The 25,245-nt window shown below is 50.5% G+C and overlaps 1 protein-coding gene across 1 annotated transcript in view; it reads right to left on the reverse strand.

Annotated features, from left to right (window-relative positions):
- LINGO3 (leucine rich repeat and Ig domain containing 3) overlaps nucleotides 1-24,200 on the reverse strand; it is a 39,615-nt gene extending 15,415 nt beyond the window's left edge. The window contains exon 1 of the mRNA XM_029057342.1: nucleotides 24,014-24,200. The gene's annotated coding sequence lies outside the window, so the exon portion shown is untranslated. The remainder of the gene's footprint in view (nucleotides 1-24,013) is intronic.
- Between the last annotated feature and the right edge of the window lie 1,045 nt (nucleotides 24,201-25,245).

The following is a 25,245-nucleotide window of genomic DNA, read 5'->3' on the forward strand; positions in this document are numbered from 1 at the left end:
CTTTGTGGAGCTCAGACCTGATCGTGTTGATTTTCGTGAGGAAATAGGTTCATCTTCACTAACAAAATAAATAGGGTAATAAAAATATATACAAATGAGCGGACGAGCACAGTGTTGAGGGGAGGGGAAGGAAGAGGGGGAGGAGCAGAGGGAAAGAGGGGGAAAGGGGGCTTAGCTGAGAGGAGGTGAAGCGGGGGGCAGAGAGGCAGCAGAGGGAGCAGAGGGAAAAGGGAAAGCTCACTCTGGGAAGGCCTCTTGGAGGAGGTGAGCTCTCAGTAGGGCTTTGAAGAGGGGAAGAGAGTTAATTTGGCGGAAGTGAGGAGGGAGGGCATTCCAGGACAGTGGGAGGACGTGGGCCAGGGGTCGATGGCGGGATAGGCAAGTAGGGGGAACAGTGAGGAGGTGGGCGGCAGAGGAGCGGAGCCCACAGGGTGGGCAGTAGAAAGAGAGAAGGGAGGAGAGGTAGGAGGGGGCAAGGTGATAGAGAGCCTTGAAACCTAGAGTGAGAAGTTTTTGTTTTGTGCGGAGGTTGATAGGCAACCACTGCAGGTTTTTAAGAAGGGGAGTGACATGCCTAGAGCATTTCTGCAGGAAGATGATCCGGGCAGCGGAATGAAGAATAGACTGGAGTGGGGAGAGACAGGAGGAAGGGAGGTCAGAGAGAAGGCTGACACAATAATCCAGCCGGGATATTTTGAGAGCCTGAACCAGTAAGATAGCTGTTTGGGTGGAGAGGAAAGGGCGGATCTTGGTGATATTATAAAGGTGAGACCGGCAGGTCTTGGTGACGGATTGGATGTGTGGGGTGAATGAGAGAGCCAAGTCAAAGATGACACCAAGGTTGCGGGCTTGAGAGACGGGAAGGATGGTCATACCATCCACGGTGACAGGGAAGTCAGGAAGAGGACAGGGCTTTGGAGGGAAGATAAGGAGCTCAGTTTTGGACATGTAGAGTTTTAGGTGGCGGGCAGACATCCAGGTAGAGACGTCCTGGAGGCAGGAGATACGAGCCTGAAGGGAGGGGGAGAGGACGGGGCGGAGATGTTGATCTGTGTGTCATCTGCATAGAGATGATAGTTGAAGCCGTGGGAGCGAATGAGTTCACCAAGGGAGTGAGTGTAGATGGAGAACAGAAGAGGGCCAAGAACTGACCCTTGAGGAACTCCTACAGTTAGAGGATCCCTCTCCCTCAGCCACAGCACTTATGTACATATCCATAATTGATTTATTTATATTAATATCTCTCTCCCCACTATACTGTAAGCTCATGGGCAGGGGACATGCCTTCCAACTCTGTAGCAACCCCAAAGTCACCCCTCCCCCTCTCCCCTCCTCCCCACCAACCCTCTCCCCTACTTTTCCATCCTTCCCTCCAGTATCCTCAGAGGAGATCTCCTCCCTCCTCGCAAGTGCCACCCCCTCCACCTGTGCCATGGACCCCATTCCCGCTCACCTTTTAAAAAACATCGCCCCTGCCCTCCTCCCTTCCTTAACTTCTATTTTTAACCACTCAATCTCCAATGGCTCCTTCTCCTCTGCCTTCAAACATGCCCACATCTCCCCCATCCTAAAAAAACCCTCTCTCGACCCCACTTCCCCTTCCGGTTATCGCCCTATCTCCCTACTACCCTTCCTTTCCAAAATCCTAGAACAAGTCGTCTACAGTCGCTGCTTAGAATTCCTTAACTCCCATTCTCTCCTGGAACCCCTCCAATCTGGCTTCTGTCCCCTCCACTCTACCGAGACTGCTCTCTCTAAGGTCACCCATGACCTCCTTCTTGCCAAATCCAATGGCTCCTACTCCATTCTAATCCTCCTTGACCTCTCAGCTGCCTTTGACACTGTCGACCATCCCCTCCTCCTCCACACCTTATCTCACCTTGGCTTCATGGACTCCGTCCTCTCCTGGTTCTCCTCTTATCTCTCTGGCTGGTCATTCTCGGTCTCCTTCGCTGGCGCCTCCTCCCCCTCCCATCCTTTAACTGTTGGAGTTCCTCAAGGGTCAGTTCTTGGCCCTCTTCTCTTCTCCATTTACACTCACTCCCTTGGTGAACTCATTCGCTCTCACGGCTTCTACTACCATCTCTACGCAGATGACATGCAGATCTACATCTCTGCCCCTGTCCTCTCCCCCTCCCTTCAGGCTCGCATCTCCTCCTGCCTCCAGGATGTCTCCACCTGGATGTCGGCCCGCCACCTAAAACTCAACATGAGCAAGACTGAGTTCCTCATCTTCCCTCCCAAGCCCGGTCCTCTCCCAGACTTCCCTATTACCGTGAATGGCACGACCATCCTTCCGGTCTCTCGGGCCCACAATCTCAGTGTCATCTTTGACTCGTCTCTCTCGTTCACCCCACACATCCTATCCATTACTGAGACCTGCCGGTTTCACCTTTACAATATCGCCAAGATCCGCCCTTTCCTCTCCACCCAGACGGCTACCTTACTGCTATGGGCTCTTGTTATATCCCGGCTAGACTACTGTGTCAGCCTTCTCTCTGATCTCCCTTCCTCCTCTCTCGATCCGCTCCAGTCTATTCTTCACTCCGCTGCCTGGCTCATCTTCCTGCAGAAACGCTCTGGGCATGTCACTCCACTTCTTAAACATCTCCAGTGGTTGCCTATCAACCTTGCTCCAAACAAAAACTCCTCACTCTAGGCTTCAAGGCTCTACATCACCTTGCCCCTTCCTACCTCTCCTCCCTTCTCTCTTTCTACTGCCCACCCCGCACGCTTCGCTCCTCTGTCGCCCACCTCCTCACCGTCCCTCGGTCTCGCCTATCCCGCCGTCGACCCCTGGGCCACGTCCTCCCGCGGTCCTGGAATGCCCTCCCTCCTCACCTCCGCCAAACGAATTCTCTTCCCCTCTTCAAAACCCTACTTAAAATTCATCTCCTCCAAGAGGCCTTCCCAGACTGAGCTCCCCTTCTCCCTCTACTCCCTCTACCACCCCCCTTTCACCTCTCCGCAGCTTAACCCTCTTTTCCCCCCATCTCCCTCTGCTCCTCCCCCTCTCCCTTTCTATCCCCTCAGCACTGTACTCGTCCGCTCAACTGTATATATTTTCATTACCCTATTTATTTTGTTAATGAAATGTACATCGCCTTGATTCTATTTAGTTGCCATTTCTTTTACGAGATGTTCTTCCCCTCGACTCTATTGCCATCGTTCTCGTCTGTCCGTCTCCCCCGATTAGACCGTAAGCCCGTCAAACGGCAGGGACTGTCTCTATCTGTTGCCGACTCGTTCATTCCAAGCGCTTAGTACAGTGCTCTGCACATAGCGCTCAATAAATACTATTGAATGAATGAACTCTGTTATACTGCTCTCTCCCAAGTAAGTGCTCAGTAAATATGATTGATTGATTGATTGATTGACCAAAGCCTTCCCCATCTTCAGAGCCCTCCTAAAGTCCTATCTCCTTTAGGTAGCGTTCCAAGAATAAGCACCACCTTTCCAGGTCGCATCCACCCAACAGCCACCTTTACCATTTAATGTTTCCATATCTTATGCACACGCTGATGCCTATTCTTGACTTAAATTGACTTATTTATTTCTCTATTGATCCTTTCACATGCCCGCTGTCAATAGCTGTAGCGTTCTTTCTTTCTCCTCCTCCGCTTATTCGTCTCTGTCAGTCTCCCCTGCTGGACATGTAAGGTCCTTGCAAGAAGGGTCCATGTCTCTTAATTGCACTCTCCCCAGTGCTTAATGCAGTGCTGTGCACAGAGTAGGGGCTCAATAAATACTACTGCTTGATTGATCAATGGACTGACCACAGTTTCTGGTGGGCTGAGGAGATATGAGGGGAGGGGGGGAAAGAGGTGACTGGCTGAATTTTGGAAGGGAGATCCACATAGTTTCCTCCTGTGTTTCTGAAGAATCTATTGGGATCACTGGGAACCTAAGCCCCAGCCTCCCCCGGGTCTGGGTAGGTTCAGGCCCTGTACACAGACTGACTGGTTGTTTGGCTGTCTAGCTGGCCGGCTGCTTGTCTGGGGAATCAAGCACACTGGCTATCACTTGAACACCTGTTTCCAGAGCCATGGGTGGGGAAACCGACACTAGGTCAGGCACAGCCAGTGGTATAGAAGAATCCCAAAATCCAGGTGCCCAGATTCTCAGTTCACTCCTGTTCACTCACTACTCCAGTTAAGAAGGGAGATCTGGGAGAAGGAAAATCTGCCCTGTTCAAATGGCCTTCTGGAAGGAAACTGGGCTTGGGGGTCAGAGGTCTTGAATTCTAATCCCAGCTGCACCACTTGCCTGTTGTGTGACCTTGGACAAGTTGTGGTGAGCCCACAATATTCATTCATTCATTCAATCATATTTATTGAGCGCTTACTGTATGTAGAGCACTGTATTAAGTGCTTGGAAAGTACAGTTGGACAACAAATAGAGACAATCCCTAACCAACAATGGGCTCACAGTCTAGAAGGGGGAGACAGACAACAAAACAAAACAAGTAGACAGACATCAATAGCATCAAAATAGATAAATAGAATTATAGATATATACACATCATTAATAAAATAGAGTAATAAATATGTACAAATATACACAAGTGCTATGAGGTGGGGAAGGGGTTAGAGCAGAGGGAGGGAATAAGAGTGATGGGGAGGGGAGGAAGAGCAGAGGAAAAGGGGGGCTCAGTCTGGGAAGGCCTCCTGGAGAAGGTGGGCTCTGAGTAGGGCTTTGAAGAGGGGAAGAGAGCTAGTTTGGCAGATGTGAGGAGGGAGGGCATTCCAGGTCAGTGGTAGGACGTGGGCCAGGGGTCGACAGCGGGACAGGCGAGAACGAGGAACAGTGAGGAGGTTAGCGGAAGAGGAGCAGAGTGTACGTGGTGGGCTGTAGGAGAGAAGGGAGGTGAGGTAGGAAGGGGCAAGGTGATGGAGATCTTTGAAGCCAATAGTGAGGAGTTTTTGCTTCATGCAAAGGTTGATAGGCAACCACTGGAGATTTTTTTTGGGGGGGGGGGGGTGACATGCCCAGAGCATTTTTGTAGAACAATAAGCTGCCTTACCAGTGACTGTTTGTTATCCTGTGAACAACAACAAGGAAGTGACTGGAGAAGGCACTGATGGGCTTTACTTGAGGGCAGGTGATTGTGGGCCTGTAGGGGTGGAGCATGGAGGGAGGTGTGGCTTTCTCTCCCTCTTCTACCCAGCTATAGGCCTGGACCAATCCAGCTGCGTACCACCACAGCTGCCATGCCTAAGCCAGATAAAAGGTGGTTGCTTTGAATCGTGAGAGAGCACTTGGAGGCAGAAAGAAGCAGTATTGGCAGAATGGGCTCCTTTGACCACAGACTGGTATTGGACCCTTGGTGGAGTGGAGTGGAGTGAGTGTGTGTATGTATGTTGCACTCCCTTGCACGCTGGTAAAACTAAGTAAAAATCTTTCCACAGTAACCTAGGTGATCCGAGGTGTGGTTTGAACTCTACTACTTGTCACTGAAGCACCCCTGGTCTAGGAAGGTCCTGGTTGGTACAAACTGGGGGTTCATGACACAGATCACTTCTCAGTTTCCTCCTCTGCAAATTGGGGATTCAGTGCTTGTTCTTCCCCCTCCTTAGACTGTAAGCTCGTTTGGGGCAGGAAATGTGTCTGTTTATTGTTATATTGAACTCTCCCAAGCTCTTAGTAGAGTGCTCTGCACACAGTAAGAGCTCAATAAATATGATTGGCTAAATATGATTGAGTGACTTAGACTGTGAGTCCCATGTGGCACAGGAACTGTCTGACCTGATTATCATAGACCTACCCAGGTGAATACCACAGTTATTATTATTATTGTTCAAATGAGCTCTTGGAACATGGGGCCACCATCCCTTGCTCCCCAGCCTTTCCCAGGCAATGAATATTGATTTCTCAAATTAAGCAACTCTAATAGCATCCGTCACCACACAGCCAAGGGCTGAAATCAGTCCATGACTGATAATCATAGTAATAATTATGGTATTTATGAAATATTTCTCATATTCATTCACTCATTCAATTGTATTTATTGAGCACTTACTGTGTGCAGAACACTGGACTAAGTGCTTGGCAAAGTATAATACAACAATAAACAGTGCTAAACACCACACTAAACCCTGGGGTAGATACAGGTTTATCAGGCTGGACACAGTCCCTGTCCCACAAGGACTTCACAGTCTAAGTAGGAGAGAGAACAGGGATTTAATCCCTATTTTACAGATGAGGAAACTAAGGTCCAAAGAAGTAAAGTTACTTGCCCAAGGTGATGTAAGCAGGCAAGTGGTGGAGCTGGGATTAGAACACAGTTTCACTGACTCCCAGGTCTATGCTCTTTCCAGCAGGCCATGCTGCTTTCCCCGCTTGCTTATGGGGGGGCGGTGGTGGAGAAACCAGGTCATATAGCCCAGGGCAAACTGCCAGCCACTGAGAACCAGAAAACCTGGATTCACTGTCCTCGTCCTTGTCACTGCTCAGTAAATATGACTGACTGCCTGTCTGCCTGCCTCTACACTGTAGGCTCATTGTGGTTAGGGAATGTGTCTGTTACATTGTTCTACTGTACTCTCCAAAGCGCTTAGTACAGTGCTCTGGACACAGTAAGCACTCAATAAATATGATTAACTGCCTGACTGCCTGTTGTCTGTCTGCCATCTGCCTGCCTGCCAGTCCCCCTTTTCTATGGTATTTGTTAAGCACTTACTATGTGGCAGGCACTGTACTAAGCGCTGGGGTAGATATATGCTAATCAGATTAGACTCAATCCATGTCCTAAAGGGCTTTCACAGTCTCAACCCCCATTTTACAAGTGAGGTAACCAAGGCACAAAGAAGTTAAGTGACTAGCCCAAGGTCACACACAAGATGTGGCAGAGCGGGATTAGAACCCAGGTCCTTCTAGGCCACATTACTGACTCCCTGAATGCCGACACCTTCCCCTCCCCTCAGCACTGTGCTCATTTGTATATATTATTTATTATCCTATTTATTCTGTTAATGAAGTGTACATCCCCCTGATTCTATTTATCATGAAAATTTCTTGTTTTTGTTTTGTTCTGTTTTGCTCTGCCGTCTGTCTCCCCCAGTTAGACTGTGAGCCCACGACTGGGCAGGGATTGTCTCTATCTGTTGCCGAATTGTACATTCCAAGCGCTTAGTAAAGTGCTCTGCACATAGTAAGCACTCAATAAATACTACTGAATGAATGATGACTCCCTGATGGCTTTTCTGCCTGCCTGCCTTCCTTCCTACCTCTCTGTCTACCTGACTGCCTGATGGCCTTCCTGACTGCCTGACTCCCTTACAGCCTGACTGACTGACTGATTGCCTCATGGCCTAACTGCTTGACAGCTTGAATGACTACCTGACTCTCTGACTGTCTAATGGCCTGACTGACTACCTGATGGCCTGCCTGACTGCCTGACTCCCTGACAGCCTATCTGACTCCCTTTCTGCCTGACGGCTTAACTCACTGCCTGACTTCCTGACGGCCTGATTGCTTGACTGCCTGACTGTCTCCCTGTCTGCCAGCCAGCAGGCCTGCCTAACTGCCTGTCCGCCTACCTAATTGTGTGACTGCCACATGCCTGACTGGCCGCTTGCCTGTCTGGCTGCCTGACTGCCTGACTATCTCACTGACCGACCGACTGCCTGAATGACTGCCTGTCTGACTGCCTGATTGCCTGTCTGACTCTAAGCTCTTTGTGGGCAGAGAACATGTCTACCAATTTTGTTCTAGTGTACTCTCCCAAGCATTCATTCAATAGTATTTATTGAGTGCTTACTATGTGCAGAGCACTGTACTAAGCACTTGGAATGTACAATTTGGCAACAGATAGAGACAATCCCTGCCCATTGACAGGCTTACAGTCTAAATGGGGGAGACAGATGGACAAAAACAAGACAACTTAATCATAATAAATAGAATCAAGGGGACACACACATCATTAACAAAATAAATAGAGTAATAAAAATATATACAAATAAGCACAGTGCTGAGGGGAGGGGAAGGGGGGAAAGGAGGCTTAGCTGAGGGGAGGTGAAGGGGGGGGCAGAGAGGGAGCAGAGGGAAAAGAGTAAGTCAGTCTGGGAGTGTTTGTTTGTTAAGCACTTATTATGTGCAAAGCACTGTTCTAAGCGCTGGGGGGATACAAACTGTTCATGTTGTCCCATGTGGGGCTCACAGTTTTCATCCCCATTTTACAGATGAGGTCACTAAGGCACAGAGAAGTGAAGTGACTTGCCCAAAGTCACACAGCTGACAAGCAGCAGAGTCAGGATTAGAACCCATGACTTCTGACTCCCAAGCCCAGGCTCTTTCCACTGAACCACATTGCTTCTAAATGTTGGTACTTGTTAAGCGCTTACTATGTGCAGAGCACTGTTCTAAGCGCTGGTGTAGACACAGGGTAATCAGGTTGTCCCATGCGAGGCTCACAGTCTTAATCCCCATTTTACGGATGAGGTAACTGAGGCACAGAGAAGTAAAGTGACTTGTCCACAGTCACACAACTGACAAGTGGCAGAGCTGGGATTTGAACCCATGACCTCTGACTCCCACGCCCGTGCTCTTTCCACTGAGCCACGATGCTTCCCGTGCTCTGCACACAGTAAGTACTCAATAAATACCTTTGATTGATTGATTGATTGACTGACTGCCTTACTGACAGGTCAACTGCTTACCTGCCTTACTTCCTGACTGTCTTCTCCATAGGCCCCACCCCTTATCCCCAAGTTCCCTCGATGTACGAGGCTGCTCTTCAGGGCAAGGATGGCAAAGGATGGCATGGGGGAATCACCATCACAGGTTAAGGCCAGAGCAGGTAGCTGAGCTGGGCACTTCAAGGCCCTGGGCTGGACTCGGACCCAAAATGCATCCTGGAGGAAAAAGAAGGTCCACTCCGCTGAACCTGAGCCCATCTACAGCTGCCCAGAGTGTACTAAATTCACCCCAGATAGAAGCTCAGAAAGAGTGGATATTGCAAGTGCTTAGTGCTAGCCCAAAGGCCTCCAGCAGGAGGGAAGGGACCAGGAATTGGAGGTCGGAGCCAACCACCCCTCCCTAGACTGAACTCTGGGCCAATTTGGACCCCAGACCCAAAGCCTCTTGGATTCCACTGGGGCAGATTGGCAGTAGTGGCAGGAAGTTCTGCCTTCTAACCCCTCACCTGCCCCTTCTCCATCCACCTCATAATGCCGGTTGGTTCAGGGCCAGCTCCTTGTTAGCACCTGGCTACCTTGAAGCAGAAAAAAAAATTGTTTCCCCCTCCCATTCCCATTCCATAGAAGCAGCATAACCTCGATGTACATATATCTATAATTCTATTTATTTCTATTGATGCCTGTTTACTTGTTTTGATGTCTGATGTCTTGTTTTGATGACTTATTTTGTGTATCCCCACATCTAGACTGTAAGCCCGGTGTGGGCAGGGATTGTCTCTTTTTATTGCTGAATTGTACTTTCCAAGCACTTAGTGCAGTGCTCTGCACACAGTAAGTGCTCAATAAATACCAATGAATGAATGAATAGTGGAAAGAGCACAGACCTGGAAGTCAGAGGACCTGGGTTCTAATCCCGACTCTGCCAATTGCTTGGTGTGTGACCTTGGGCAAATCACTTCTCTGTGCAATTTCCTCAACTATAAAATGTGGATTCAGTACCTGATCTCCCTCCTACTTAGACTGGGAGCCCCAAGTGGGACAGGAACTGTGCCCAACCTGATTAACTTGTATCTACCCTAGGGCTTAGATTGACACATAGTAAGCACTTAACAAATAGCATGATAGTAATGATAATAATAATGTCACTGGCAACATTTGGTGAAATCCACCTGGAGAATGGGTCTCGGCCACCATTCTCCTGCAGCCCCTTGAGGGAGTGCCCTGACAGCCCAACTCTGAGCCCCCGACGTCCCAATCACTACTGTGCCCCCTCCATCCAGCAAGACACACAGCCCTGCTGCTGCCATCTTAGACAAGTCAAGTAGGAGGGCTATGGGAGCCCTTAATGCAGCCCCCACCCCCTCTGACACTGTGCCCTTAGGCACAGGTGTGGGTCTGATCAGTTCTGATTGGGAACTCCCAAGTCTGGTCAGAACCCAGCATGGCTTAGTGGAGAGAGAACGGGCCTGGGAATCTAGAAGGACCTGGGTTCTAATCCTGGTTCTGCTAGACTGTGAGCCCATTGTGGGGAGGGATTGTCTCTGTTGCTGATTTGTATTTCCCAAGCGCTTAATACAGTGCTCGCACACAGTAAGCGCTCAATCAATATGACTGAATGAATGAATGTTCACTATGTGAACTTGGGCAAGTCACTTCACTTCTCTGTGCTTCAGTTACCTCATTTGTAAAATGGGGGTAAGAGTGTGAGTCCCATGTGGGACAGGGACTGTGTCCAACTTGATTAACTTGTATCTACCCCAGCTCTTAGAAAAGTGCTTGGCACATAGCGTTTAACAGTACCATAATAATAATAATTATTATTATTAACCCTGGGTTGGGCAAGTCTGGGGGTCCAACTCCCACAGCCCCAAGGTCCCTCTCTCCATCTCACTCCCTTAGCCCCAGCTGCCATCAGCAGGCCTGGGAATGGAGGCCATGGGCCCCTGAGGTCCTGGTTGGCGGATCAAAAAATGGGAGTGAGAAGCAGCACCAGACTCTGTCTCCTTTCTTCCTTTCCTGCCTTTCTCTCTCTCTCTCTGCCCCCCTCCCACCCCCAGACACACTTTCAGCTCCATCTCTCTGGGATCTTGCCCTCCTCCTCTGCATCTTTATTCATCCCATTGGCTCTCTATGGGGGCTGGAGGAGGGGCATCTGGTTCCCTCATGCCAAGGCCCTGGGAAATGGGCCATCTGGCTCTGGAAATGGGTCTTCTCTCTCTTTGAAGGCAAACGGACATCAGCAGAGCTTCTTCCTGATGACGGCAGGAGGGAGGAGGGTGGGTAAGGCAGATGGCTAGGCCACGTGCTCTGACGGCACTACTGTACTGAGCCTTTTCCTGGGGCGAGGGGTGGGGGTCAGGGATGCACGATCTGCTCCAAATCAGTCAGAATGGGTGAATTTCAAGCTTGGCACATGGCTCCCCATGCTGCCCAACCCCCTCCCTTGGTGCCGCTTAGCCCCAGTCACTGAGTCTTCTAGGACAGGGTTTGCTCCACAGCCAATCCTTCCATCTGTCCATCCATCTGTTCGTCCATCCATCTGTGGTACTGACTGGGCTCCCGCTGGGTGTGTGGGCTAAGGATGGTGCTCTTGCCACTCGGGAGAGGGTAATACAGGGGGAACACACAGTTCCTGCTCCCAAGGAGCTTGCATTCTAACAGGGAAGGCAGATACTAAATCATTTCCAGGTAGGGAGAACAAGTATGTCTACTGACAGATACCAAAATGCAATGGGTGGTTTTAAGTGCAAAAGTGCTGAGAAGGTAATTGGGGAGGATGTGACCTGGGAAGATGAGAGATGAATTGGGGAAGGCCTCCTGGAGGAGAGGTGATCTCAGAAGGGCTCTGAAGATGGGGAGAGCAGTGGTCTGCCAGATGTGAAGGAGGAGGGAGTTCCAGGAAGGGGAAAGGGAGTGAGCCAGGGGTTGGAGGTGGGAATGTCGAGATTGAGGGACAGTGAGATGGCAAGCTTGGGAAGAATGGCGTGTGTGAGCTGGAGTGTCGTGGAAGAAAAAAGTGGAGAGGTAAGAGGGAAGGCCTTAAAGCCAACGGTCAGGAGTTTCTGCTTAAAGGGGGGATGAATGGCTAACCCTTGGAGGTTTTTGAGGAGAGAAATGGACCTACTAACTCTTTTGTACTCTCCCAAGAACTTAATAATAATAATAATAATGTTGGTATTTGTTAAGCGCTTACTATGTGCAGAGCACTGTTCTAAACACTGAGGGAGATACAGGGTAATCAGGTTGTCTCACGTGAGGCTCACAGTTAATCCCCATTTTACAGATGAGGGAACTGAGGCACAGAGAAGTTAAGTGACTTGTCCACAGTCACACAGCTGACAAGTGGCAGAGCCGGGATTCGAAACCATGACCTCTGACTCCCAAGCCCGGGCTCTTTCCACTGAGCCATGCTGCTTCTCTAGTACAGTGCTCTGCACAGGGTTGGCACTCAGTAAATACTACTGATTGATTGATTGACTGATTAAGGCAGCGGGTATAAACAACACAATCGAGGCATTCAGACAGGAATGGGAGGAGGGAGATGGAGCGATTAGCTGCGTGGTGCAGTGGGGTACAGAAGAGGTTTTTTCAGGAAAGGGGACACATGGATATGTTTGAAGGCAGAAGGATGGAACCATCAGAAAGTGAGTGAGCAGTTGAAGATGGCATTCGGGTGTAAAAGCTTGGGGTCGGAGGTGCAGGTGGAGGTGGGAGCCCTTCTCTTGAGAGACTATGGAGAAGGATTAGAGAGAGAGGGGACTTTGGGGAGGGTGAAAGGGAGCTGGGAAGGTGATGGGGCGCTATGGGGAGTTCACACCTGATGGTTACAATTCTGTCAACGAAGTCGTTAGCAAGGTCCTTGGGAATGAGGAGGGTTGGGGGGGTCTGAGCACTAGAGGTTTCAAGAGGAAGGGAGTGAAAGGTCTGGAATAATTGGGGAAGGCAATGGGCCTGGTACTCGAGTGAGAAGTAGCCTGCTAGATTGGTAGCTCCTTGAGAGCAGGGATCATTTCCGTTTACTCTATTGGAGCAATGAGGAGCAGTATGGCCTGGAGGAAAGAGCCCAGGCCTGGGAGTCAGAAAACCTGGGTTCTAATCTCACTCTGCCTCTTGCCCGCTGTGTCACCTTGGACAGCTCACTTACCTTCTCTGGGCCTCAGTTACCTCATCTGTAGAATGGGAATTCAGTGCCTGTTCTTGCTCCTACTTAGACTGCGAGCCCCATATGAATCAGGGAGTGGGTTCGACCTGATTATCTTTTATCTACCCCAGTGCTTAGTATAATGTTTGGCACATAGTAAGGGTTTAACAAATGCCACAATTATTATTATTACCATTAGACTCTCCCAGTCCAATGCACTGCTCTGCATACAGTAAGTGCTGAATAAATTGATTGGTAGTGCTGCTAAGTGGAGGAGAGAGCAGCTGGGCTGCTGCTTCCTCCTGTTCAAAAATCAACCTGTGTCTAGAGAGAAAGGAGTCTGCTGCCTTCTGGATGCCTTGGAATCACTCTAGTGCCATTAATAATAATTGTGATATTTGTTAAGTGCTTGCTCTGTGCCAGGCATTGTACTAAGTACTGGGGTAGATACAAGCTAATCAGGTTGGATACAGTCCCTGTCCCTCATGGGACTCACAATCTAAGGGGGAGGGAGAACAGGTATTGAATTCCCATTTTACAGATGGAGGAAACTGAGGCCCAGAGAAGTGAAGAAACTTGCCCAAGGTCACACAGCACGCAGGTGGCAGAGCAAGGATTAGAGCTCAGGCAGGCCCTCTGGCACCCAGGCCCTTGCTCTTTCTACTGGGCTTTCAAGTTGCTTCTCAAGATTGAAAGAGGGTCACCCAGCAGGCCCTCTGGCAGCTCCTGCCCTGCCCTGCCTCTGGGGCCTATGTATACCTGCATGACTGTGTGGTTTGTTCATTCATTCATTCAATCGTATTTATTGAGCGCTTACTAATAATGTTGGTATTTGTTAAGCGCTTACTATGTGCCAAGCACTGTTCTAAGCGCTGGGGTAGACACAGGGGAATCAGGTTGCCCCACGTGGGGCTCACAGTCTTAATCCCCATTTTACAGACGAGGGAACTGAAGCACAGAGAAGTTACGTGACTTGCCCACAGTCACACAGCTGACAAGTAGCAGAGCTGGGATTCGAACTCATGAGCCCTGACTCCAAAGCCCGTGCTCTTTCCACTGAGCCACGCTGCTTACTGTGTGCAGAGCACTGTACTAAGCGCTTGGAATGTACAATTCGGCACAATTTGTGTGTGTGCGCGCGCGCGTGTGTGTTGGAGGGTGGGGGGATGGACCACTGAAAGTAAGTCCCCTTCACTGTCCCCCTCACTGCCCTGGATTGCCAAATCCTCAGGGTCTCTGATCTGCAAATAGGAACCCAGTAATTCATTAGCACCTAATTAGCCTTGAATGATTTCTCAGATCTATATCTGCTGTTTAACCCTCCCCCTATCTCCCCTGGGCACCTTGGCCCTTTTCTAGCATGAGGAGGAGCATGGCCTACTGAATAGACCACGAACCTGAGAGTCAGAAGACCTGATTTCTAATCCCGGTTCTGCCAGTTGCCTGCTGTTTGACCCTGGGCAAGGTCACTTAACTTATTGAGAAGCAGCGTGGCTCAGTGGAAAGAGAACGGGCTTTGGAGTTACAGGTCATGGGTTCGAATCCCGGCTCTGCCACTTGTCAGCTGTGTGACTGTGGGCAAGTCACTTAATTTCTCTGTGCCTCAGTTACCTCATCTGTAAAATGGGGATGAAGACTGTGAGCCCCACGTGGGACAACCTGATTCCCCTGTGTCTACCCCAGCGCTTAGAACAGTGCTCTGCACATAGTAAGTGCTTAACAAATACCAACATTATTATTATTATTATTTGAACCTCAGTTTCCTCAACTGTAACATGGGGATTCTATACCTGTTCTCCCTCCAACTTGGACCGTGAGCTCCATGTGGGACTGTGTCTGACCTGATTAACGTATCTAGTCTAGAGTTTACTGCATAGTAAGTGCTTCACAGGTATAACATTCTCAGTCTCCTTTGCAGGCTCCTCTTCTGCCTTCCACCCGATTGGAGGAGAGCAATTATCTGTCCGATATGAGGAGGAAGGGTGTTCCAGGCCAGAGGTAGGATGTGGGCGAGAGGTCGGCGGCGAGATAGATAATAATAATAATAATAATGTTGGTATTTGTTAAGCGCTTACTATGTGCAGAGCACTGTTCTAAGCGCTGGGGTAAACACAGGGGAATAGATAGACTGAGGTACAGTCACTAAATTCAATTATAAAATTATTGGCTTCTAAACTCTCCTAGCAGACCTTTTGGGTTCTTACCTCTCTGACCTCAAGGTCATCTCATCCTGGGCATTCCACTCTTCTATCTTTTTGCTCACCCCCAAGCCTTCAGTTCCTTTCTTAGCTCATTGTGGGCAGGGAGCATGTCTATCAGCTCTGTTGTATTGTACTTTCCCAAGCGCTTAGTACATGCTCTACATACAGTGAGTGCTCAATAAATATGATTGATTAATTTGCCTGAATAATCTCCTCTATTCTCTACACAGCCTTCCTGGCTTTTAGCTCTTTGTGCCAGTTCCCACACAACTCTTATTTACTGTTAACCCATTCATTCATTTATTCAATCGTATTTATTGAGTGCTTATTGTGTGCAGAGCACTGTACTAAGTGCTTGGAAAGTACAATTTGTCAACAGAGACATTCCCTACCCAATGGGCTCACGGTATAGAAGGGGGAAGACAGACAACAACAAAAAAAGAAGCAAGTGGACAGGCATCAGTAGCATCAATGTAAATAAATAGAATTATAGGTATATACACATCATTAATCAAATAAATAGAATAATAAATATCATACATACACAAGTGCTGTGGGGTAGGGAGAGTGGTAGAGAAGAGGGAGGGAGTAGAGGCGATGGGGAGGGAAGGAGGAGCAGAGGAAAAAGGGGGCTCAGACTGGGAAGGCCTCCTGGAGGAGGTGAACTTTCAGTAGGTTTTGAAGGGGGGAAGTGTGATTGGCGGATTTGAGGAGGGAGTGCATTCCAGGCCAGAGGTAGGACATGGGCCAGGGGTCAACGGTGGGACAGGAGAGAATGAGACAGAGTGAGGAGGTTAGCGGCAGAGGAGCAGAGTGTGCCGGCTGGGTTGTAGAAGGAAAGAAGGGAGGTGAGGTAGGAAGGGGCAAGGTGATAGAGAGCTTTGAAGTCAATAGTGAGGAGTTTTTGCTTGATGCGAAGGCTGATAGGCGACCACTGGAGATTTTTGAGGAGTGGGGTGACATGCCCAGAGTGATTTTGTAGAAAGATAATCCGGGCACCAGTGTGAAGTATAGACTGAAGTGGGGAGAGACAGAAGGTTGGGAGATCAGAAAGGATGCTGATGCAGTAATCCAGTCGGGATAGGATGAGTGACTGTACTAACAAGGTAGTGGTTTGGATGGAGAGGAAAGGGCGGATCTTGGCGATGGTTATAATAATAATAATGTTGGTATTTGTTAAACGCTTACTATGTGCAGAGCACTGTTCTAAGCGCTGGAGGAGATACAGGGTCATCAGGTTGTCCCACGTGAGGTTTACAGTCTTAATCTCCATTTTACAGATGAGGTAACTGAGGCCCAGAGAAGTGAAGTGACTTGCAGGTGAGACCAGCAGGTTTGGGTGACGGATTGGATATGTGGGGTGAATGAGAGAATGGAGTCAAGGATGACACCAAGGTTGCGGGCTTGTGAGACAGGGAGGATGGTAGTGCCGTCCACAGTTACGGGGAAGTCAGGGAGAGGACAGGGTTTGGGAAGGAAGATAAGGAATTCAGTCTTGGACATGTTGAGTTTTAGGTGGCGCATGGACATCCAGGTGGAGATGTACTGAAGGCAGAAGGAGATGCGAGCCTGGAGGGAGGGAGAGAGAACAGGGGAGGAGATGTAGATTTGGGTATCATCCGCGTAGGGATGATAGTTGAAGCAGTGGGAGCGAATGAGTTCACCAAGGGAGTGAGTATAGATGGAGAAGAGAAGGGGACCAAGAACTGACCCTTGAGGAACCCCTACCGTTAGGGGATGGGAGGGGGAGGAGGAACCCACAACAGACTCTCTGACCTCAGGTTCTCCTCCCCTCTGCCTCTTATGTCTTTAATGTCTATCTACCCCTCTAGACAGTGAGCTCCTTGAGGGTGGGAATGGGTTTTAGCAACTCTATTGTCTTGTACTCCCCCATGTCCTTAGTACAATGCTCTGCACACAGTAATTGTTCAGTATATACCATTGATTGATCCCTAACTCTCCCTCTGTGGCCCTACATGGGCCATTCAACACCCCTGGCTTTCCATTCTCCAGCCCTGACTCTCCCCGAGGGATGCAGCACAGATCATAATAATAATAATAATAATGTTGGTATTTGTTAAGCGCTTACTATGTGCTGAGCACTGTTCTAAGCACTGGGGTAGACATAGGGGAATCAGGTTGTCCCACGTGGGGCTCACAGTCTTAATCCCCATTTTACAGATGAGGGAACTGAGGCACAGAGAAGTTAAGTGACTTGCCCACAGTCACACAGCCGACAAGTGGCAGAGCTGGGATTCGAACTCATGAGCCCTGACTCCAAAGCCCGTGCTCTTTCCACTGAGCCACGCTGCTTCTCTACACCCAACTCTCCCCTTTCCATCCCTGACTCTTCCCAGTGATCCAGCACAGACCATCCAACACTCCTGACTCTCCCCTCTTTATTCCTGACTCCCCTATAGCGACCTAACATAGACCTTCCAACATCCCTGACTCTCCCCTTCTCTATCCCTGACTCTTCCCTCAGTGATCCAACACAGACCATCCAACCCCCTTGACTCTCCCCTCTCTATCCTTGACTCTACCGACACAGTTCAGACCATCCAAAACCCCTGACTCTCCCCTCTCCATCCCTGTATCTCCCCCAGTGACCAGCACAGGACTGTCCAATACCCCCCCGCCCCGACTCTCCCCCAGTTACTTAGCATGGACATATCATTGGGTTGGTCCAGACCCCGGTGGACTTGCTGGTGTTTCCAGATGGCTGCACAGGCCCCTCTGCTCCCCACAAAAACCCTCCTCCCTGCAGGGGAAGAAATGTTTCTTGCTGTGTGTTCTGAACCTGCTCTACTCCAGCACCTCCTCTCAGCATCACTCTTTCCAGGGTGAAGAGCACTGACCCTTCATTCTAGCCTTAGGAGGAAGCTCCTCCAAACCCTCTGATCACCTGGTTTGGTCTTCTCTGTTCTATGGATGTATTTCCTTTAGATATTGTGCCCAGAGTAGCATATGGTATTTGTGCCAGGGGCCTCATGGTATCACATGAAGACCCAGGTGAAAGGGCTTTAGTTTGGTGGTTTCATTTTCGGTCCTACAGTGAATGCATGCTTTTACACCTGCCTGAAAGAAACACTTCCTCCAGGCCCTTCCTGACTCTCCCTCCTCCTTTTCCTCCTCCTCTCCCTCTTCATCCCCCTCTCCATGGTCAACTCCTCCCCATACCTTACCTAGCACAGTATTCACTCACTCCCTTCTCTCAAAATCTACCCCAACCACCTGTGCATCCGGCCCCATCCCTTCACACCTTACCAAAACACTTGCCCCCTTCTTTCTTCCCTCTCTAACCGCCCTCTTCAACTGTTTACTCTCTAATGGCTTCTGCACCACTGCATATAAACATGACCATATCTCCCTATCCTAAAAAAAATCCCTCCCTTAGCCCCACGGCTCCCTCCGGTTATTGCCCCAGCCTGAGGAGTGGACAAGAGCACTGTGGGGTTTCTAGTCAAGTAAAGCTGCCTCTGCAAATATTGGCTCTTCTCCTTTCTTTTCTCTTCTCCCATTCCCTTCTGTGTCGCTCTGACTTGCTCCCTTTAGTCATCTCCCCTCCCAGCCCCACAGCACTTATGTCCTTATCTGTAATTTATTTATTTGCATTTATGTCCATCTCCTCCTTTATACTATAAACTTGTTGTGGGCAAGGAAAGTGTCTGTTGATGGTTATATGGTATTCTCCCAAGTGCTTAGTACAGTGCTCTGCGTACAGTAAGTGCTCAGTAAATACGACAGAATGAATTCCTCTCCAAACTCCTTGAGTGAGTTGTCTACATCCTCCGTCTCCAGTTCCTCTTCTCCAGTTCTCTTCTTGACACCCTCCAATCTGGCTTCGGTCCCCTTCATTCCACAGAAACTGCCCTCTCAAAGGTCACAAATGATCTCCTTCTTGCCAAATCCAACGGCCTCTACTCCATACTAATCCTCCTCGACCTCTCAGCTGCTTTCGACACTCCACCACCCCCTTCTCCTGGAAACATTATTCAACCTTGGCTACACTGACACTATCCTCTCCAGATTCTCCTCCTATCTCTCCGGCCGCTCATTCTCGGTCTCTTTCGCGGGCTCCTAATCTGCTTCCCACCCCCTGACTGTGGGTGTCCCTCAAGGTTCAGTTCTGGGTCCCCTTCTATTCTCTATCTACACCCACTCCCTTGGAGAACTCATTCTCTCACATGGTTTCAACTACCATCTCTATGCAGATGATTCCCAAATCTACATCTCCAGCCCTGATCTCTCTCCTCTGCAGTCTTGCATTTCCTCCTGCCTTCAAGACATCTCTTCTTGGTTGTCCTTCCATCACCTCAAACTTAACATGTCTAAAACAGAACTCCTTATCTTCCCACCCAACCCTGTCCTCCCCCTGCCTTTCCCATCACTGTAGACCACACCACCATCTTTCCTGTCTCACCAGCCCGTTACCTTGGCATTACCCTTGACTCCTCTCTCTCATTCAACCCACATATTCAATTTATCACTAAATCCTGTTGGTTCAACCTCCACAACATCATTAAAATCCATCCTTTAACCTCCATCCAAACTGCTGCCACATTAATTCAGGCACTTATCCTCTCCCATCTGGATTACTTTATTCATTCATTCATTCATTCAATAGTATTTACTGAGCACTTACTATGTGCAGAGCACTGTACTAAGCACTTGGAATATACAATTTGGCAACAGATAGACACAATCCCTGCCCATTGACGGGTTTACAGTCTAACTGGGGGAGACAGACGGACAAAAACAAGACAACATGATCACGATAAAAAGAATCAAGGGGATGTACACTTCATTAACAAAATAAATAGGGTAATAAAAATATATACAAATGAGCACAGTGCTGAGGGGAGGGGAAGGGAGAGGGGGAGGAGCAGAGGGAAAGGGGGCTTAGCTGAGGGAAGGTGAAGGGGGGAAGGGGGAGGGAGCGGAGGGGGAGCAGAGGGAGCAGAGGGAAAAGGGGTAGCTCATTCTGGGAAGGCCTCTTGGAGGAGGTGAGCTCTCAGTAGGGCTTTGAAGTGGGGAAGAGAGTTCTATCTTCAACCACTCACTCTCCAATGGCTTCTTCCCCTCTGCCTTCAAACATGCCCATGTCTCCCCCATCCTAAAAAAACCCTCTCTCGACCTCACTTCCCCTTCCACTTATCACCCTATCTCCCTCCTACCCTTCCTTTCCAAACTCCTAGAACGAGTTGTCTACACTCAATGCCTTGAATTCTTCAACTCCAACTCTCTCCTGGACCCCCTCCAATCTGGCTTCCGTCCCCTCCACTCTACCAAGACTGCTCTCTCAAAGGTCACCCATGACCTCCTTCTTGCCAAATCCAATGGCTCCTACTCTATCCTAATCCTCCTCGACCTCTCAGCTGCCTTTGACACTGTCGACCATCCCCTTCTCCACACCTTATCTCACTTTGGCTTCACGGACTCCATCCTCTCCTGGTTCTCCTCTTATCTTTCTGGCCGTCTCCTTCGCGGGCTCCTCCTCCCCCTCCCATCCTCTAACTATAGGGGTTCCTCAAGGGTCAGTTCTTGGCCCTCTTCTGTTCTCCATCTACACTCACTCCCTTGGTGAACTCATTCGCTCCCACGGCTTCAACTATCATCTCTATGCCGATGACACCCAAATCTACATCTCCTCCCCTGTTCTCTCCCCCTCCCTTCAGGCTCGTATCTCCTCCTGCCTCCAGGACGTCTCCACCTGGATGTCTGCCTGCCACCTAAAACTCAACATGTCCAAAACTGAGCTCCTTATCTTCCCTCCCAAGCCCTGTCCTCTTCCTGACTTCCCTGTCACCGTGGACTGTATGACCATCCTTCCCGTCTCTCAAGCCCACAACGTGGTGTCATCCTTGACTCCGCTCTCTCATTCACCCCACACATCCAATCCGTCACCAATGCTGCCGGTCTCACCTTTACAATATCGCCAAGATCCGCCCTTTCCTCTCCATCCAAATGGCTATCATACTGGTACAAGCTCTCATAATAGCCTGGCTGGATTATTGTGTCAGCCTTCTCTCTGACTTCCCTTCCTCCTGTGTCTCCCCACTCCAGTCTATTCTTCATTCCGCTGCCCGGATCATCTTCCTGCAAAAACGCTCTAGGCATGTCACTCCCCTCCTTAAAAACCTCCAATGGTTGCCCATCAACCTCCACACAAAACAAAAACTTCTCCCTCTGGGCTTCAAGGCTCTCCATCTCCTTGCCCCCTCCTACCTTACCTCCCTTCTCTCTTTCTACTGCCCATCCCATAGGCTCCGCTCCTCTGCTGCTCACCTCCTCACCGTCCCCCATTCACGCCTATCCTGCCGTCGACCTCTGGCCCACGTCCTACCGCTGTCCTGGAATGCCCTCCCTCCTTGCCTCCTTGCTGACCTCCCAACCCCCTTTCTCTCCCCACTCCAGTCCACACTTCACTCTGCTGCCTGGATCATTTTTCTACAAAGACGTTTGGGCCATGTTTCCCCACTCCTCAAGAACTTCCAGTGTTTGCCCATCCACCTATGCATCAATCAGAAACTCCTTGCTATTGGTTTTGAAACACTCAATCACCTTGCCCCCTCCTCCTTCTCTTAACTACTCTACTATTATAACCCAGCCCGCACACTTCGCTCCTCTAATGCCCACCTTCTCACTGTACCTCAATCTCTTCTATCTCATTGCCGACCTCTCGCCCACGTCCTGCCTCTGGCCTGGCATGCCATCTCTTTTTGCATCTGACAATTACTCTCTCCACCTTCAAAGTCTTATTGAAGGCACATCTCTTCCGAAGGCTTTCCCTGACCAAGTCCTCATTTCCTCTTTCCCCACTCCCTTCTGAGTTGTCCTGGCTTGCTTCCTTTATTCACCATCCCTGCTACAGCACTTACGTACATATCCATAATTTATTTATTTACATTAATGTCTGTCTCCTCCTCTAGACCATAAGCTTGTTGTGGGAAGGGGATGTGTCTGTTATGCTGTACTCTCCCAAGCATTTAGTTCAGTGCTCTGCACACAGTAATTGCTCAAATACAATTGATTGATTGAGTACTCAGTTGATTTGTTATTGATTTATTTTCCCAAGCAGTTAGCACAATGCTCTGCATATAGTAAGCTCTCAATAAATATGATTGACTGATTGATTGATTTTCCTGCTGACTTTATTTCTCTCAGTTCATGGCTGCATGTCTCCCTCATTAAACTGGAAACTCCAAGATGGCAGGGATTTCATTGTTTAGCAGCAACAGGAGAATTTATTAATAATTGTGGTATTTACTGAGCATCCACTTCATGTCTTGCACTGCTGTAGGTCCTTGAGAAGTACAGAATGACCGAGTGAAACATTCCCTGCCTACATGTAAACTGTGGGATCTGATTATCTTTTTTTTAAGTTAAGTGCTTACTATGTGCCAGGCACTGTACTAAGCGCTGGCGTAGATACAAGCTAATCAGGTTGGACACAGTCCATGTCCTACAGGAGGCTCACAGTCTTAATCCCTATTTTACAGATGTGGTAACTGAGGCACAGAGAAGTTAAACGACTTGCCCAAATTCACACAGCTGAGAGTGGCAGAGCAGGATTAGAACCCACAACCTCTGACTCCGGAGCCCATGCTCTTCCCAGTAAGCCACACTGCTTATCTTACTACTATTGTTATTATTACAAGGAGCTTCCACTTAAATCGAGGAGAAAGAAGTAAAAATATTTACTACTGTGATAGTCAAACCAATAAATGAGTACACAATATATCTTGAGTGAGAAAGAGTGTGTAAATACATCCAGAAACACCCGAGCTGGCTGAAGGGATGTTGTAGCTCTGTGGGCTGGGAAATCAATCACTCAATCAAACCTGGAACTGTTCCTACCTACGACCTTGTTAAATGTCTTCCAAGCATTCAACACCTTGTTCTCCCCCTAGGAAGTACCCAGGACAGTGCCCTGCACACAGAGTAGGTATCCAGTACTGAGCTCTGCAGACAGTAGATGCCCACTACAACACTCTGGCGTAGTAGGCACCCAGTACAGTCCTCTGCACATAGCAGGCGCCCAATACGGAGCTGTGCAAACAAGGCAGTAAGTACAGCTTTCCGCATCTCTTCCCTGGCCTGCTCAGAGCACGGGTGGCTTGGGGGGTGTCCGTGACGGGGCTCGCGGGGCAGAGGGAAGACTCATCAACCCCTCCTCTTCCTCACCTTGGCTCCCTCTCTTCGTTTGGCTTCTTGGCTCCCTTCCTCTGGCCACCCCCTCTCCCGGGAACGCCGGCCGGCTGTTTGATAGGAGGAGGAGCACAAATCCACCCGCGGGACAGAAGCCAGCTGAGGCATCTCCATAGACAGAGGGGGGCAAGTCTTTGCTCTCGGGAGCTATCTACCCGAAACCACACTTGGCCGAGACCCAAGCAACTTCCCAGGAACTGTTAGGGACACCGTGTACCCCGGCAGAGGCTGGAGATCGTCCGGGTTTCCCGCCGGCCCGGTCTTCGTGGCCTGAGCTCAAGTAGTCGGCCAGTGCGGGGACGGTGGGGTATCGACTGGGAGAGGGAAGCGGGGTGGAGGGGGAGCTGGTAGAGGTGGAGAGGGGGTAGAGAGGGGATGGAGGAGGGATGGGGGAGATGAGGAGGGCGGACGGGGTTAGAGGGGATGGTGGGGGCGCGGAGAAAGGTGGTAGCTGGGTGTGGAGAGGGGTTGGAGGGAGGTGAGAGGGACCGGGGGGGGGGGGGGCGTAGGGATGACGGGGGTCGGAGTCAGACGCTGCCAACGGTCCCCCGCTCTCGAAGCACTCCCGGAAGGCGGCTGGTGCAAAGGGGGGTCCGGCTGCCCTCTTGCCCCCGGAGCGTTGACTATCGCCACCCGCCTGCCCGCTGGGCCCCGCCTGCTCCGGCCCCTAGCCCGGTCCGGGCACCTGTGGGGCAGGCTCCACCCCGGAGCTAGCGGTGCCGCGCCGCGCCTCCCCTGCTCTTCGGAGCCCGCTCCCCGGAGTCCGCTCCCCGAGGCCCCCTTCCCGGAGCCCGCTCCCCGGAGCCCGCCTCGGGCGCACTCACCGCGGCAGCTCCGGGTGTCTTCCCCGGCCCCGGGGCATGGCGAGGGCTGCGGCTGCTGGCGGCGGCAGGGGACGTTAGAGCGGGGCTGAGCTCGCCCGGGCCACCTGCGTCTCCACTCGGGAGGAGGCGGGGAAGGTAAGGGACAGGAGCCGAGCCGGGCTGCCCCGCCGCCGCCTCCAGCCGCCTCCTTTTCCCCGCTCCGCCGCGCGCGCTGCCCGGCGCGCCGCCGAGAGCTCCCCCGCCCCCCGCCGCCGCCGCCGCCCCCGCCGGCCCAGGGAGAGCGGGGCGGCGGCGGGGGGGGCTGCGGCAGCATGGGCGGCGCATCGAGGAGTCGGCGGGACAGAGGGAGCGGATTCCGCAACCCCCGCTCCCCCGCTCCCACCTCCCCCGCTCCCACCTCCCCCGCTCTCCACGTCCTGAAGCCAGGAACGTGGGACCCCTCGGGGCGCGGGTGTGAGTGCGGGTGAGTGGACGTGTGCGCGACTTGGGGACTTGGAGTGTCTGGTGATTGGGTACTTGGGAGTGTGCGTGTCCCTCGGTTTGAAGGTGTGGGGGTGTGTTTCTGCGCAGTGTGGGTCTGGGCGTGTAGACGCACGAGTGTGAGTGTGTGTGTGTGTGTGTGTGTGAGAGAGAGAGAGAGAGAGAGAGAGAGAGAGAGAGAGAGAGAGAGAGAGAGAGAGAATGTGGTGCGGGTCAGTGTGTGGGAGTGCGTGCCCGTATAGCAGTATCTGAGCCGAGGGGACGCTGAGGGTTCAGGTTGTGGGAGGGGGCTGAGGGAGCAGGACTGCTCTTCTCATCCTCCGAACGGCTGCTTGCCTCAATAGCCTCAATCGATCAATCACTGGTATTTATTGAGCACTTATCATCATCAGTGGTATTTATTGAGCCCTTGACTGGGTGCAGAACACTGGACTAAACGCTTGGGAGAGTACAACGGAGTCGGTAGACATTCATTCCTTCATTTAATCGGATTTATTGAGCACTTACTGTGTGCAGAGCACTGTACTAAGCACTTGGAAAATTACAGTGCAATATTCATCCATCCATCCATCCATTCATTCATAGATAGACCCATTCATTCATTCTAGACCTTCTAGATCGTAAACTCGTTGTGAACAGGGAATGTGTTCGTTTATTGTTGTATTGTCCTCTCCCAAGGCTTTGTACAGTGCTCTGCTCACAGTTAGCACTCAATAAATACAATTGAATGAATGAATGAATGAATGATTAAC

This window comes from Ornithorhynchus anatinus, unplaced genomic scaffold (genome assembly GCF_004115215.2).
Source record: "Ornithorhynchus anatinus isolate Pmale09 unplaced genomic scaffold, mOrnAna1.pri.v4 scaffold_93_arrow_ctg1, whole genome shotgun sequence".
In the NCBI taxonomy this organism is placed as follows: Eukaryota; Metazoa; Chordata; class Mammalia; order Monotremata; family Ornithorhynchidae; genus Ornithorhynchus; species Ornithorhynchus anatinus.